Genomic DNA, 17,441 nt, shown 5'->3' on the forward strand with positions numbered 1-17,441 from the left:
AGTTCCTCAAAGTCACCCCAATTATCTCCCCAGTTGACGTCAGCAGCCTCCTGTCCCCATTGTAAACAGTGTGGGCAAGTTTCTGCCTTGCCGCTGAGGTGATGGACAGCTTGCCAGAACCTTTTCGGAGCCGACCAATAGTCATTCTCCATGGCCTCACCGAACTCCTCCCACGCCTGAGTTTTGCCTTTGCGACCGCCATGGCTGTACACTGCTTGGCCTGTAGTTGGCTGCCTCTGAAAACCCACAGGCCAACCATGCCCTTTAAGCCACCTTCTTCAGTCTGACAGCTCTCCTCAACCTCTGGTGTCCACCAGCAGGTTCGGGGATTACCGCCGCAACCGGCCCCAGCACCCTTAAGGCCGCAACTCTCAACAGTCACCATGACAATGGCAGAGTGGAACATGGGCCATTCGGACTCAGTGCCCCCTACTGCTCCCGGGATGTGGTCAAAGCTCTGCCGGAGGTGGGAGTTGAAGATCATTCTGACAGATTCTTCCGCCAGGCATTCCCAGTAAACCCTCACTACTCGTTTGAGCCTGCCAGGTCTGTGTGGTGTCTTCCCCTGCCACCTGATCAAACTCACCACCAGATGGTGATCAGTTGACAGCTCAGCTCCTCTCTTCACCCAAGTTTCCAGAACATGCGGTCACCGGTCAGATGATATGACTATAAAATCGATCATAGACCTGCGACATAGGAAGTCCTGGTGCCACGTGCACAGGTAGGCATCCTTGTCTGAACATGGTGTTCAAACGTAAGGACAAATTATGGACAAAGTACAACTTGCACAGAAGTCCACACTGCACACCACTCAGGTTCATGTCGGGCCTGCCGTTCCTCCCAATCACGCCCCTCCAAGTCATGCTGTCACTGCCCACAAGAGCGTTAAAGTCCCCCAGTAAGACAATGAAGTACCCAATTGGGGCAGCATCCAGCACCCTTCCCAAGGACTCCAAAAAGGGTGGGTATTCTGAACTGGTGTTCAGCGCATAAGTGCAGACAACAGTCAGGACCCAACTCGAAGGTACAAGGAAGCAACTATTTTGTCCACCGGGGTACCCCAATGTACAGGCAGAGAGTCTGGGGACAAACAAAAAGCCCACCCCGCCTCTCACCTGGAACAACCCTAGCGAAGGAGAGAGTCCAACTCCTCTCAAGGACTTGGGATCTGGACCCAGAGCTATGTTTTGAGGCAACGCCTCGAGGTGGGCCTGGGCCCCACCAGACGCTCGCCATCAGGTCCCTACCCTGGGCCTGGCTCCAGGGTGGGGCCCCGGTGTCCCTCCAGGCTGGGTACACAAACTCCTTGGTCTAACTTCCATGAGGGGTCTGTTGAACTGGTCTTTGTCTGGCCCTCCGCCTAGGACCAGTCTGCCTTCGGTAACCTACCAGGGGCAAAATGGCCCCAACTGCATAGCTCCTAGGGTCACTAGGGCACTCAAACTCCTCCACCACAATAAGGTGATGGTTCCATTTTTTACTTTCAGGTGAAAAAAAATCACAAAATAATTATACAAGGATCTGCTTCATGGACAATACAATGATATAGTGTAAATGAGGAAAAAAAAAGGCAGGGTACCAGGAAGACCATGTAGAGCAGGTCCTTAACTACCAGCTTGGCAATGGAGGAAATTAATGTTTTTCTCAGAGAATTGACATCTTTTCCTCTGAAATTGCATTTGAAATTCAGCAGAGTAATCAACATGCAATGAAACTGGAAAATCACCTTAACTAGGCCAAACTAGTATGCTACTGCTATTTCGAGAATGTACGTGAGCATAGTTTACTTAAGCCCTTTTCACACTGCCACAAAAGCTGTGTTTTTGCCCCCCAAATTGCCGAGGTACCTGTTTTATTCACACTGAGCAACACGGGCTGAGGATCACCACACCAAACCAAACCAATTTACCCTCTTCCAACCCTAGTCTTTTTGCTCGAGTGAGTTTAGCTGAACAGTCCATCCACTCCGACACAGCGTTTCAGGGCATGGTGACCCTATCCAGTGGGACTTTAAAAAACAAAGGAAAACATACTGACAACACTCACACACAAGGGTGAAATGAGAAAAACTTCGCCTGTGAGTTCTAAGTTAAAGATATATCAACATTTTGGAAGATGGCCAAGGGGGAGATACTGAGACCTGCGAGCTCCTCAGCCTCCGTGCAGAGGATGTCATTCACTGGAACATTCAAGGAACGGCGAATGTCTGGCCAGGAGGATGACGAAACATGGCTTCCCTCGCAACAAGGTGCAGGTGATTTATAAACTGAAGACTTGGACACGCATAGCATAACATGTGACTTGTTATCAGGATGTGCCATGAAACTACGCCTACTGTTCCTGGATACGGCCCCATGGGGTGAGACTACGGCTCACGTTCACATTATTTATCAAAGTTTGATACTCTGCTATGGCAATTTGTTGGTCTTTGAGTCTGAAAACAGCTTTAGATGTCAGCAAGTACAGTATGCATCACTTCGAGCTCTGCTGTTATTCATGTTTTGTAGATACTTCAACATCAGCTGTGACAGGCTGTTGTCCTTCCCCAAGGTATTTGAAATGTCAGAGTCACACGGATCCATTACTTTAGTAATGTGACTCGGTGAAACAAGTTTGTTTAGCTGGATAAATGGTGTGATTCACATTAACTGTTGATTAATTGTCCCCATCTCCTGTATTGACAGAACAGTTTTCCTCCTCCTCCAGTGACCTCAATCTTACGTGCCTTTTGTAACCACTGTGATGACTTCGAGCTCTGTTTTCTCCTCTCTGGCTCCTCTTTTGCTCATACTGCAGTGCTTTTGCGGGACCCCCCCAAGACCCCCCCCCCCCTAAGCCGATTTAAGTTTCCATTTAAAAAAAACAAACACATTGACAATGAGAAAAGTAAAAAGCTTTATTTTCTTGGAACTGCACCACATTACCTTTATAGCAGTGCCTGAACTCTTTTTATTTCGGCAGTCCTTTAAACTACCATGTCTAATTGCGATGGCATTTTTAATTAAAAGTCAAGGATATGTGGTTGTTTGTGAAGGAAGACTAATCTTTTCTTGCCCCCACCTCTCTCAGTGCAAAGCTATCTTCCATCTATCTGACTAATGAGAAAGGAGAGAAGAAGGACTTGTTGATATTTGCCTCTAAGTAGATTTTGTAGATTTATGATTAACAACCAAGCCTCGGACCATGATGTGCCATGGCTCAAAGACTTTATGGATTATGAAAGAAAACAATGAGTTAATTTGTTGCAGTTTTAAGGATGAAAGTTTTCATAATCTCACAATTTAAGTCAATACTTCATATGTTAATATTAAGAAAATATAGAATTGCTACAATGGTATGTATTTTGTGTGCACTCTTTAAAAAGGACGCCCTTGTGTTGGCAAGCATCTGTTGTAGGTACATTATCCTCAAAACAAGTGAAGTGAGAGTGTGCAGCAGTTCCCTCACCATTTTTACTGCCAATAAAGGGATCAGCAAAATGCAAATGGTTTAAAATGAAAATCATTAAATATTTCTGGAAATAATAGCTGCAACAGGTTTTGAGAGGTGACCACTTATTTGTATGTACATTCATTTATTCATCATATATGTACATGATGTGGTTTCCGAACCCTTTCTGTTGCCCCCCGCCCCCCTTGAAATTGGATTGGATTGAATTTTTTCTATACCAAGTTGCTGACATTAAGCACTGTTTAAGAATCCTCACTATTCTACTCCCCCACTGTGTGTGTGTGTTTGTGTGTGTATATATATACTGTATATATATATATATATATATATATATATATATATATATATATATATATATAATATAATAATAATATAATATATAACAATAATAATAATATATTATATATATATTATATTAATATATAATATATATTATAATGATATAATATAATTGTATGATAATGCATCATATATATGCATATATATATATATATATATATATATATATATATATATATATATATATATATGATGCATTATCATACAATTGCTGTGGCTGGTGGTTGAAAACTTGAAATTGTGTAACATCATTCCTCAGGTGCAGATATTTGATGTTGTTCAGCAGGCTAAAAGACTTTTATTCAAGCACTGTCAGAAATACAGTATTTGCGGTTCTGATATGTGTCTGTACAGGAGTGATATTCAATATTACGAAGGTAGTTGCCATTTCAGTGGAAATATCACCATGATAACATATGTTACAGACAGACTAATCTGCTCCAGAAAACACTATCAAATCCCAAGACAGTGTATTCTTTTAAGACACGTGGTGAGAATGCGCCACTGTGTTGAGCAGGGAACATCATTATTTGACATCTGGGTTTAGAACTCTACTTTTGTGTTTCAAAAACACATAATGTCGGTCAGAAGCCATTACTTCAAAGGTAAGAAAAAGAGCCAATCACCCACAGCTGCTTCACCAGTGTCTAACACAATACACATAATTAATTTCTATAAGCACATTGTGGCATTGTCTTTGAGCACACCATTGGGCACAGGGAAAGGACTTAATTTTATTGTAGAGCTGATTAAAATTAAAACATTTTAAGTTATTGCTGAGTTTAAATACAGCCTGAGAATAGGATCAGGACTTGTTTGTGGGGTATTACCTAGGAGCATCAAGGCAGAAAATGGTTAAATTTTCAGCCAAAATCCCCTGAAGAGACAAAAATGAGGCCTTGTCCAAAACTGATTATGTACTCTCTTTGACCTTCATAATGGTAATTTAGCATCATTAGATACACAGTTTCTATCACAGCTGAATACTGTGTTTTTTTCTGGCTCCTGCTCCAGTGTGCATAAAGAAGCTGGGTACAGTACTGTGTGTGTGTGTGTGTGTGTGTGTGTGTGTGTGTGTGTGTGTGTGTGTGTGTGTGTGTGTGAGTGTCTACACAGTGACAACTAATTTAACTAATTACAGATTAAGTGCACTTGCATATTATTTGCTAACACTGTGTCATCATGATCTAGTCCTCAGTTAGGCATTATCACACAAATAAATTAATATTGAAAAGGGCTTTATCATCTTCTGATGTTACACAGATTCCTTGAACAAACAAAAAATGCCATGGTAAGTGAAGGACGACACATAATCGGTGGACACACATTGGATACAGGATAGCAGTCAATTGCGCAAACACTGATATGACTTCAGTCATGCCAGTGCAAGTATCTCCTGAGTAAAGTTAGGACTGTAATAAACTTCCAGCTGGATTGGTAGGAGTGTTGAAATTAACTTTTGTTTACTGGATTGGAACCTATATTTGAACTGAGACAAATTTGGAGTTTTCCCTGGAACTAAACTGAATACTTGTACACTGGAACTGATTTTAAGCTGTGGTGATTTTTTTTTTATAATATACTGAGTCTTCATAACAGCTGATATGTGAATTGAAATATAATTGTACTTCATTTGGTGAATTTTAGAAAATTTAATTATACTTACCTGTTAAAGGGACACGAGTTATCTCTAAGGAATAACTCAAAAAGGTCAAACCTATCAAAAATTAAAAGTAGATTTAAGTGTAGCTCTCATTGTCATAAAACATTTCTAAAATCACCTGACCTATCAAACCCAGGTTGAGAAAACTAAATCTCCTTAACCGAGTAGGTGAATATATCTTAAACGTGCACAATTACCTACACATGCACAACTACTCCACTATCTCTCTGATGTGACACTAGTGCTACTGTTCACCTGTCCAAATGTCAAGTCAGGTGTTTCTAAGACAGCATTTGGGTCATATTTATCCACACTGCTGTTTAACCATGAGTAATGTTTTATCCATTGCTATATTTATATGTCTTCAAGGTCATCTTTACTATGTTCATTGAGCAATGAAGGTTCCATTTATTTATATTTATCTATTTAATAGATAATGGACCATCAAGGTCGTGTACTCTGAGTAGTACATTAAGCTGTAGATTTCACTCTCTCATTGTACTGAAATTGTTGGCACACCCCCTCACAGGAAGATGAGTATAGAAATAGCATCTCAGTGAAGCTGGTTCAACATGATGAGGAGGAAATGTGAATCCTTTATTGCAGGACCTTGGTTTGTTTCTCACCTTTGCCATGCTGCCCTTGAAAGGGGCATTCTCATTATGAAGCTGGAGAATGACATTGGAAATTAAATATGCTTATTAAAGTTGATGGATAAATGGATTATGTTTTAATTGGTCTTTTATTAGAAGTGGTTGATTGAATTGACCTTGGCAGAATATTGGTCTTGGGACTGAGGTTGATTAAGAAGGGGACTGAGCAGAACATGAGGGAGGTATTCAGTGCATGTATTTGAAGTCTGAGCTAAAGATAAAGGTAAAATGTAAGCGTTCAGTCAATGCCTTTCTGCTGAATTGTAGGTGATTTATACATTCATATTGACACTTTAATTAGTTTGCAAATAAACCAGTTGGTTGTTTTGAAGAAGAGCAATATAGCACTTTAAAAGTGACAGCAGCAATAATAGAAATATATTATTCAACCTTCAGAAATGTAAAATTCACAAAGTATTTCCAACATTACTTTGTATTTTTTTTTCTATATGATTACAACTGGCTTCAGAGGAGTGAATTATATCCTAAACAAACTACAGTCCTGTCTGACATTTCTTTAGTGCACAGAGAACAAAGGGGATCTTCCTCTGTGTGATAGCTGTGGCTCCAAAGGCAAAGGTGACATCTCACTATGACTTGGGGGTAAAGGTGTTCATATACAGTGATGACACTACCAGCATGACTCAAATTCCCCTCTTTCCTGAGCACAGTCTGTTCAGGTCATATACCTGCAGAAAAGCCCTCTTTGAGGCTGACCCAACAACAATGACCTGTGTGATACTGAAAACTATTTAAATAAACCAACCAGACAGATTTTTCACTCTTTATTTCAAAACAAAAGAGATAACTAGTATGTTGTACCAGAATGTTCTAACCTCTGCAACAGACCAGAGCCTGGTCTATGTCAATCTCTTTGTTGTCCTATAGTAAAAAGTCTCACCATCTCAGCTCATACCATAACTTTAAATTCATAAACCATAGTGTTTTGAGCATTCCAGGGTTCATGCACACTTGCTTGCAAAATCAAATTTAAAATTCTCAAAGCTGATTTAATGCACATTAGAGCTGATTTCCACTTTTTAGATAACTGTTAAAAAATACTTGAAGTTAAAAACATTAGTTTACATTCGATCATTACCTCTGTGAACATGTGATTCAGGTTGAGTTTTGCCAGATCTGGTGCAGGTGCAAATACTGAGACAAGGGAGAGTTCATCAAATGGTGGGGGAGATTTGTCATAGTGCCAATGGACATGACATGTTGTTTTCTTTGATGTCCTCTTGAGCAGATTGAGATCTGCAGATCTCTTGTAACTGGACTCCACAAGGTCAGATCATTTCCAAAATTCACACATTTGTTGGAAGTCCATTTTCCTGTTGTTGTTGTCGTAGCAATTTTTTATTGGTATCATTCTTTTATACAGTAACCCTGTTCTGGTCATACTCACACTAATTCTCCAAAGTAAGGCACAAATATGTTACATACTGTATATCTACCTTTCAGCTACTTTGACTCTCCATTGAATATAAACAGCAGCTACCCTGCATCCTGGGAACGAAGGGTTCTAGCTGGTGAGTATGAGCTGTAGATATGAAGGTGCCAGATTCGTGAGGGCTTTGTATGTTGGAAGAGGAAGTTTGAATTCTTCTCCGAATTGAACAGGGAGTCAATGCAGAGAAGCCAGTACAAGAGAGATATGGTCTCTTCTACCACTTCTAGTCAATATGCAGGCAGCAGTGTTCTGGACCAGCTGGAGAGTCTTTGGGGAGTGTTTAGTACTGCCTGATAGAAGGGAATTGCAATAATCCAGCCTGGAAGCAGTGGCGGCTGCTGGTCTTTCAAGGAGGGGAAGCTCATTTTTCCGGCCTACATTATAAATGTGTTTGTTTATTTATATGTAAATTCTACCCTTCATTCCTTTCAAGATAATGATCTGTGACCTTGTCGGACCAATGAGGCGTCTTTTCCAGGGACTTGGTAAAGTAAAGTCTCAGTCAGTTCAGAACAACGGAATGAAAAACTTGGAAAATGCGCCGGTGGATGCTTATTCTTCAAGATCGCTGCTCATTTAGCTGTCAATCAAAAAAGGATTCCCTCTCAGACAGCTCATCCAATCATCATGCTGAAGCCGAGCATCCGGGCCAGCCCACTGCCGGTAACTGCCGGTTACCTGCGATAAGTAACTGATTCTGAACAAAAGAGGAAGGCTTTCTAGCCCGTATTTAGTCAATGAAATGTACACACAGCAGTACATATTTCACCACTTTTTTTTTTTTTGGTGACATTTTAGGGGAAGCTCAGCTTCCCTTGCAGTCTTAGAGCAGTTGCCACTGCCTGAAAGTTACAAAAGCATGAACTAGTTTTTTCTGCATCTTTTTGAGACAGGATGTGTCTGATCATAGCAATGTTATGTAGATGTCCTGGAGATTTCTTTATGTGGGAGTTATACGACAGATCCTTATCAAAGATAACCCTCAGGTTCCTTACAGTAGTGCTGGAGGCAAGGGTAATGCCATCCAGGGTACCTGCCACATTAGATAAGGTGTTTTGGACCCAGCACAATAACTGCATTTTCTTTAGTTTAATAAAAGAAAATTGTGGGTCATCTATGTTTTTTGTCGCCTTTAGTTTGGCCTCCAGTTTAGTCAGATGATCTGTTTCATGTGGATGCATTGATAAGTACAGCTGCATGTCATCTGCATAACAGTGAAAATTAATTGAGAGTTTCCAGTGGTGGGGGTGTTACCCGCCAGAGGAGAAAGGATGGAGGCAAGAAACTTAGCAATATTGTAGGTTACAGAGTTAATGCTACTCACAATGGGTCTGAGTGGGGCGCCATCTTTATGGATTTTCAGCAGCCCGTAGATGCATGGAATAGCATCACCAGGATAGAGTTTGTAGAAGAGAGCTCGGTTGATAGCCTGTTCCTTCTCCAGCTTCTGTAGGCAGTTAACCACCTTGGTTTTGAAGGTGTTGGTGGGATCTCATTTAAAAGTCTCATAGGTTGCTGGGTCAGAGAGGAGGCTGCTCACTCTAGAGTGGTAATCAGCTGTGTTAAGGACCACTGTGCATCCCCCTTTGTCTGCTGGTAAGATTGTGATGTTGGGATCTTTTTGCAGTGTGCTGAATGCCTGTTTCTCCTGTCTGGAGAGGTGAGATGGAAGAAACAAACAGAAACTTGCTTCCTTCACCTCATGCTTACAGTCCGCTAAGAAAGCCTTCTATCAGAACAAGATCTGTGCCACTTCTGATTCCAGAAAACTGTTTATGGCGTTTAACTCCTTGCTTTCTCCTCCAGTTGCTCAGCCTTCCACTGCACTGACTTCAGACATGTTTGCCTCCTTTTTTACTGAAAAGGTTGCTGCAATCAGCAACCAGTTCTCTGAGCCTGACCAGTCCAGTCAGCACCAACCTGCCACTGCTGCCTCACTCTTCTCCTTTGCTCCTCTGAGCGAAGATGAGGTCTCCAGACTTCTCCTGAGCTCAAAACCTACAACTTGTCCTCTCGATCCAATACCCACCAGCATCCTGCAGACCATTTTGCCCACTATCAAACCTGCAGTCACACACATTGTCAATTCCTCCCTGGAAACTGGCATTTTTCCTGCTACTTTTAAGCAGGCCCGTGTCACCCCACTGCTCAAAAAGCCTAATCTCAACCCCACCAAGGTTGGAAACTACAGGCCAGTATCACTTCTGCCATTCCTGTCAAAAATACTGGACCACTCAGTATTTAACCAGGTCTCTGAACATCTGCGGAACAACAACCTACTTGACTCTTTTCAGTCCGGCTTCAGGTGTGACCACTCCACTGAGACTGCACTCCTGTCAGTCACTGGGTCACTGAGACGAGCTCGATCTGTTGGTCAGTGTCCTATCCTACTTCTGCTGGACCTGTCTGCTGCCTTCGACATGGTGAACCATCAGATTCTCCTCTCCACACTCTCTGAGCTTGGCATATCTGGTTCTGCCTTGTTGTGGTTCAAGTCCTACCTCACAGGCAGATCCTTCAGAGTGTCATGGCGAGGAAAGGTGTCTAGGCCACATGGCCTATCGACTGGGGTTCCTCAGGGGTCAGTGCTTGGTCCCCTTTTCTTCTCTCTGTAGACCACCTCACTTGGTGCAGTGATCCGCTCCCATGGCTTCTCCTACCACTGTTATGCTGACGACACTCAGCTTTTCCTCTCTTTTCCACCTGATGACAGAATGGTCTCAGATCGTATATCAGCGTGTCTGGCTGATATCTCCACATGGATGAAGGAACGCCACCTTCAACTGAATCTGTCTAAGACTGAACTTATGGTCTTTCCAGCTTGTCCATCTGTTCAGCCTCAGGTCAGTGTCCAACTTGACTCGAGCCTGCTTGTGCCCACAAACTCAGCCAGAAACCTGGGTGTCATGATTGATGACCAGCTGACCTTTAAGGTTCATGTGGCCTCAGTTTCTCAGTCTTGCCGTTATGCCCTCTACAACATCAGGAAGATCAGACCCTTCCTGACCCAACAGACCACACAGCTTCTAGTTCAGGCTCTTGTCATCTCACGCATTGACGACTGCAACTCTCTTCTGGCAGGCGTCCCTGCATGCTCATTCAAGCCTCTGCAGATGATCCAGAATGCAGCAGCACGTCTGGTCTTCAACCAGCCCAAAAGGCCACGTCACCCCACTGCTGGTTTCTCTTCACTGGCTTCCAGTGGCAGCCAGGATCAAATTCAAGGCACTTCTCTTGGCTTACAAAACAATCACAAGAATGGCTCCAGCCTACCTGGAATCCCTGATCCAGGTCTGGGGTGAGAAATATAGAACCAGGACTCAAGGTTCTGGAATTTCCTTATCTGCCGTTCTTTGCCCTTAGTATGCTGCGCCATCTGTGCGTTTAGAGTGTACTTGGAAACCGCTTCCAAGATCTGCCCGGGAAATGAACCTGTCGTACTCTCTCACTGAGGAGTTGGTTTTGTGCCCTCTTTAGAATGCTTTCCAATTTGTGGCCTTTTCACAGTGGAAGTGAGCCAGAAGATCCTTTCTCCTCTGGTGGGTAACAACCCCCACCACATAATAAATTCCATGGATTTTGCAGACAAAATCAGACAAATCAGTCTGGACCCTGAAGAAACCATGGTTTCATATGATGTGACATCACTGTTCACATGCATCCCCATGGGAGATGCTGCACAGACAGTCAAGAGAAAACTCCAGAGAGACAAAACTCTAGCGAAAAGGACCAACCTCTCACCTGAACAGGTGTGTGACCTTCTTGACCTTTGCCTCAACAACCACCTACTTCCAATACAAAAATGGTTTCTACAGGCAAAAACACGGCTGTGCCATGAAATCTCCGGTATACCCCATTGTAGCAAACCTGTACATAGAAGAGATGGAGAGTCTAGCCTTGAGAACATTCAGAGGCCACCCGCCAAGACATTGGTATAGATATGTAGACGACATCTGGGTCACTATCAGGAAAAGTGAAGTTGAGCCTTTCACTGAACACCTTAACTCAGTGGACAAGAACATTACATTCACGAGGGAAGATGTAAAAAACAACTGTTTGGCTTTTCTACACTGTGCGGTACACATTGAAAACAATGGGGAACTTAACATTCGGGTCTACAGGAAACCCACCCACACAGATCAGTATCACCTGTTTGACTCACACCACCCACTCGAGCACAAACTAGGGGTGATCTGAACTCTCAAACACAGAGCACAAAATATCCCTTCCAATACAGATGGGAAAAGAAGGGAACACAACCACATCAACTCAGCTCTCCAAAATTGTGGTTATACAAACTGGGCTTTCATTAAAACTGCCAAGAAGCCCAGGGAGGATAAGAAAGATGAAGCCCAGAAGAAGAAGAGCACCGCCATCTCATATGTGGCAGGAGTTTCAGAGAAACTCACAAGGATCTTTAACACACATCAGATCCCCATGCACTTTAAGCCCAGCAACACCCTGAGGCAAAAACCTGTCCATCCTAAAGACAAGGTTCCAAGGCATAAACAGAGTAATGTTGTTTATGCAGTCCAGTGTAACGAGGAGTGCTCTGACCTGTACATAGGGGAGACAAAACAACAACTGCACAAACGCATGACGCAACACGGGAGGGCCGTAACCACAGGCCAGGACTTAGCAGTCCACCTCCACCTCAAGGAGAAGGGGCACTCCTTTGAAGACCACAAGGTACGCATTCTAGCCAGGGAGGACAGATGGTTTGCAAGAGGGGTGAAAGAAGCCATTCATGTCAAACTAGAACGTCCATCTTTGAACAGAGGAGGGGGCCTCAGACACCACTTATCACCCACCTACAATGCCGTCCTTAGATCCCTCCCCAGGAGTTGCAGCCAGCTTTCACGCTGTCATTCAGGTGACCTGAACGACCCTCCTAAGAGGGCTGGGAGGGGTAATGACCCAAAACTGAGGCCAACGACTCACATTACCACCTAATGAGCCTATTGTTCTGGCCTGACGACCACTTGTTTTGTTTTTGCCACCACCCCCTTGGGTGGTTATATGCCTGATACTTCCCACCAGAATTTTAGAACTGAAGAAGCTTCTTGGATGAGAGGCGAAACGTCTTCACTTACAAGAGGTTGAGTCCAGTTGCCTAGTTTGATCATTTTTTGAGAATTATGATAACCTGGATAACTGAGAATATTCATAGATACAATGATGCTATTTCATAATTCAATCAACCTGTATATGTTAAAATGCTTTGGGGAATATCTCTCAACCATACACTTGAGCCAACAAAGAAATACATATGCTAACACACTCATGTTGGGCTGTTTAGCATTGTTTTATTTAACTCTTGGCAGCTTGGCTATGGTGGTTACACAACAACATAAGATATTGATTTAATTTAAATATAAATATTGATGTAGAAGTGGGACACTAGCTCTTATTGAATACTCAAAGTATGTGTGTGCCACAACCAGCAGAAACTGGAAAGCAGGGGTATGCCTACCGCCTCCACCGCTACATTGGTTGGCAAAAATGCATTAAAGGACATGAAAATTTACAACTCTTTATTTTACTTACAAGGTAACAGTTGAGTTTACACATGCAACATTGCCAAAAATCATGATCTATTTGACCAGAGAGATGTTTTATTACTGGCGGTGTACACTGTTGTAAGATGAAGTAACTTGTCACATTCAACAACTTCGACGTTCAAGTTCACTTCACTGCACACATTGTACAAATGCATTCCTAGTTCCCACATGGTGGGAGTTATCTAATTTATTAATAGAGTTATCTAAATTCAATTCAAAACAAACAATGAAATGTTTTACCCGTAATTTACTTACCAAATCAGGGCAGGTGATTAGACAGCACTGATGAAGACGAGGGCAATAAGACTAATGAAAAAAAAAAAACAGAGGTGGTGGTGGTTGGAAGGTGGGCAGATAAAATAATGCATTGCAAACAATTAAGAACAAATTTAAACTTTCCCTTTGTACCACATCCTGGCTTTGGGTCCGCGCTCCGTGTAGTAACTTGATAAGCAGGTGATGATGATGTATCTTTAGGATGTTTTACACAGTTGTTACTTGAGGCACCACTCGTTGTAATTTAGTTTCGTCCAACGAAAAACCATCAGTCTCATGTTATAGCTTATCAATGAGTTCTTTTTGGGTCAGTGGCTTGCATACAAATATATAAACGAATTGAAACATTTCTTGGAATTTGAAGAGTATTTAATACAAAAAAGAAAACACGTAAAACAGAGTAATCATTCCAGCAAGGCAATTAAGGCACATGTGGAGGATCAGAAATGAATTATAAGATTTATCTGAGACTAAAGTGGATGGCAAAGGTAGCAGGTAAAAACGTGTCACATCCCTCATCTGTCTGTCATTCTCTCTCCCTTCTATCTATTTCTCTTTGTCTTGTTGAAGTACGCCGACTTCACCGGGTCCATTGATGAGAAGAGATCAACCGGAGTTGTCTGCTTTAGACAAATCAACACTTTATTTCACACCACAAAGCAGACACAGATATATCTGGAGACCCCACTACATGCACCTTGAGAGTGCAGCAGAGAGTCTGAATAAGTTATTCACAAACAGTGAATATATGCTTGAAGCCACACCTTTTTTGCATACGTAATTTTACACTCATGCATATCATACTTCTTGATTAGTACTCCTGCACAGTCAGGTCGTCTTGTCCTGTTGTTTTCGTCATTCAGCCTTGACAGTTCGGGTGCAACTAGCAGCCTGCACAACTTAACATAAACAATCACATCATGTACTTATACACAATCAACTCCTGATAAAATGGTGCCATATGAACAGAACATGATCAACAGCTCATTTTCTCACAATTCCCCCTTTTGATTTTCAACATTACCAATTAGAGTGATGTCCTAAAGGAGATCAAGTTTCCTCCTCAGGATCTTCTGGCTCGTCAATTAGTGAAGGAATGCAAAGAAACTTTTAATACACTTGATTCCCCTTGAAGCAGTTAAAACACAGTGCTGCCTGTGAGGGCTAAATTGAGCATAGCGGCAAGAAAAGTAAAACATACGACCAGCCAGAGGATGATGAGCAGAATCAATTGTCCATCCTCCATGTTGTCAGCCGTTCTGGGTGGTATCTTCTTTCTTCAGTCACAGGGGTTGACTGCCCTGTGACCTTGCCACTGACCGGGGATTATTTTGCCCCTTTGTTGAGGTCAGGGTTTGAATCTGACTCAGGCGAGTCAGTGCACCGTCTTTGAAGGTCTGTGTGGATCTCCTGGACTGAGCTGCCTGGTTCCTCTGCCGGTGCGCACTGGCTCCAATGGTACTACATGTCTCCTTTCCCTCTGAGTCGCACCGCATGGGACGTCCTCTCTGTCACCTGGAATGGACCGGTCCACCTGGGTTCAGCCCACTTCCACTTGATGACTTTCAGCAGGACCCAGTCAGCAGTGGGGAGGATGCCCTCGACCTTTGCCTGTCTTTTGTCCCGGACCTGTTCGGAGAAATCTGAAATGAGAGCTTGGAGTTCAGTAAAATACCGTATTTTCCACACCATTAGGCGCACCGGATTATAAAGCACAGTCTTAAATACAGGGTTTATTTCTGTACTTAAACCACACATAAGGCACACCCTGTTATTAGGCGCATGCTAAAACGTACAGTAAAAAACGACAAAGCAAGTAAAACGGTGTGGTTCGGCCCTTTTATTGAACAAAGTAGTCATTCTTCTTCCACAAAACCATCAAAGCTTTCATCCTCTGTGTCAGAATTAAACAGCTGAGCCATTTCAGTTTCCAACATACCGATTTCCTCTTCTCCATCAGAATCAGACTCACCGAAGGGGTCAGCTGCTACGTTGATGCCGGCTTTGACAAAAGCTCTTAAAATTAATGAAGGCGGTATCGTAGCCCATGCGTCTACAATCCACCCGCATATGGTCGCATAACTTGCCCGCCGCTGCCTCATCGTCTTTGTAAAAGAATGTTCGCCTTCCGTCATCCAGCGCTCCCACGCAGCCCATAATTTGACTTTAAAAGCCCTATTCACACCAACGTCCAGCGGCTGAAGTTCTTTTGTGAGTCCGCCCGGGATGATGGCAAGCTCTGAGTTTACCTGCTTAATGCATTGTTTTACGCTCTCTGTTAGGTGGGCGCGCATGGAATCACATATAAGCAGAGACGGTGAAGTGTGAAAAAACCCATCCAGCCTCCTAACATACACTTCGCTCACCCATTCTTTCATTTTTTCTTCATCCATCCAGCCCTTTTGATTTGCCTTTACCACAACTCCGGCCGGAAATGCTTCTTTTGGCACCGTCTTTCTCTTAAAAAAATCACCATTGGCGGTAATTTCTGTCCGTTTCCCAGGCAGCCGAGAACCACGGTGAACGAAGACTTTTCGTGCCCCGTCGTTCGTATCGCAACCGTACTGGACCCCTTTTTTGCTACGGTATGTGTCAAAGGGATGTAGAAAGTCAGCGGGATCTCATCCATGTTAGTGATGTGGCTGGGGGCGATGTTTTTGCCGTTGATCTTGTCACGGCAGTAGCTGCAGAAGATGGCCGCCCTTTCCTGGTAATCCGCGGGAAGTTGCTGCGCCATGGTTGTTCTTGTGCGTATAGAGAGATGCCGCCTCCGCATGAAGCAAAAACACCAAGACGGACCTCCTTGGAAGTGCTCAATGTTCATTTCCTTAGCAATCGCTTTGGCCTTTAGTCGAATGGTGACTGTAGATACGCCCCTTCCTGCTGTTCGCTGTTCCAAAACCCACTGTTCCACTCGATCTTCCAGCTCGGACCACCTTGCTTTGTTTCCGCGGAAACTCAGCTTCGACTTCTTAACCTGGCACAGTTCACTTCCTTGTTTCCTCCACTTTCTCACCATAGACTCATTCACATTAAACTTTCTTGCTGACGCTCTATTGCCATTTTCAGCCGCATATTGGATGGCCTGCAGTTTAAAGTGAACCTCATATGCGTGTCGCTTGCTCGGTGCCATTTTAGGGGGTCCTTACACAACTATCGGTAACAGCGATTTGTGGCGCACCTCTGCTGTACATTAACCATAGGTGCGCCGCTAATTGATGGGCGGGGCGTTTACTGTAGTGCACTCACCTAAGGCGCACAGCAGATTTTGGAATTCGGTCCACACATAAGACGCACTGGGTTAAAAGGTGCACCCTCGATTTTTTAGAAAATTTTAGACTTTTAGGTGCGCCTTATGGTCGGAAAAATACGGTATGCTTTGTGCCCTCTTTCGAATTCCAGCTCCACTGGTGGCAGGCCTGCTCCTGGTCCTGGGAAGTGCCTTCCTGTGGAAGGTTCAAATGGGGTGAAACCTGTTCCCTGATTAACAGAGCATCGAACTGTCATTAAAGCCAACGGTAGAGCATCCAACCAATTCAATTTTGTCTGTGCACCGATTTTAGCCAATCTTTGTTTGATGGTTTTGTTCATTCTTTCAACCCTTGTGATTGAGAGTGATACATGGTGCCAAACAAGTGTTTCAACCCCAACATTGCCTCCACCTGTTGTAGATGTTGGTTTTTGAAATGTGTCCCATTATCTGATCTAATTTTCTGTGGGAACCCGTGCCGAGGAATGTATTGATTAATCAAAAACTTCACCACTGACTTGCTATCCTCCTTCTTTGTTGGCCACGCCTCTGGCCATCCTGAAAACACATCCACATACATCAACACATACCTGTACCCTCTGACCGTCATCCCAATGTCCGTGTAGTCTATCACAATCTCCCTGCCTGGCCTGGTCTACAGCGGAAACATACCTGTCTCGGGTTTAATGGTTGGCTTAGAGTTGTACAGGGAACATATGGAACAGCTTTTTACCCAACTCTTTATCATGTCTGATAAAAACGGATGCCACCATTCTATCAGATTTTGAGTCAT

This window comes from Aulostomus chinensis, chromosome 7, assembly GCF_037954235.1.
Source record: "Aulostomus chinensis isolate RoL2024-O1b breed Wild chromosome 7, RoL_Achi_v1.0, whole genome shotgun sequence".
In the NCBI taxonomy this organism is placed as follows: Eukaryota; Metazoa; Chordata; class Actinopteri; order Syngnathiformes; family Aulostomidae; genus Aulostomus; species Aulostomus chinensis.